The sequence below is a fragment of the Athene cunicularia genome, assembly GCF_003259725.1.
Source record: "Athene cunicularia isolate RWA chromosome 12 unlocalized genomic scaffold, athCun1 chr12_part1, whole genome shotgun sequence".
NCBI classification, from domain to species: domain Eukaryota; kingdom Metazoa; phylum Chordata; class Aves; order Strigiformes; family Strigidae; genus Athene; species Athene cunicularia.
This window is the reverse complement of record NW_020799116.1, coordinates 5,730,521-5,730,965: the sequence shown is the minus strand read 5'-3', so window position 1 is coordinate 5,730,965 and position 445 is coordinate 5,730,521.

Genomic DNA, 445 nt, shown 5'->3' with positions numbered 1-445 from the left:
ATGCTATTAGACATCTGTCCTGAAGCACCAAAGTTGGCAGAATTTGAATAATACAGTCTGTACTTGTTATATAGGCGAAGTTGATAAAGCTGTGAGTTCATTAGTGCAGAAAGAAATCTGTTGACAGGCAAGTGTTGTTGGATGGGAAGGCTGGCCTAGTAATGGGAGAGAGATGAAATCATTGTAAGAGTCCATACCTGTAACGTACTCTAAAACTGAACGTTTTCTGTTAATATATTAAGTATTCTGTGTCAGTTTGAGCAGTATGTTTTTATATATTTTATCCATTTTCAGCAGAATATTAGATGCTCTGAAACTTTAGGGTTTTTCATTTTTTTTTTTTCCCTCTTTTTTTTTTTTATTTTTGAATTTATTTCCCTAAACTTTGGGATGACGTTGAGCGGTGTTAAAAGCGAGGATTAAAGGATGCTTTCCTGCCTGAAAA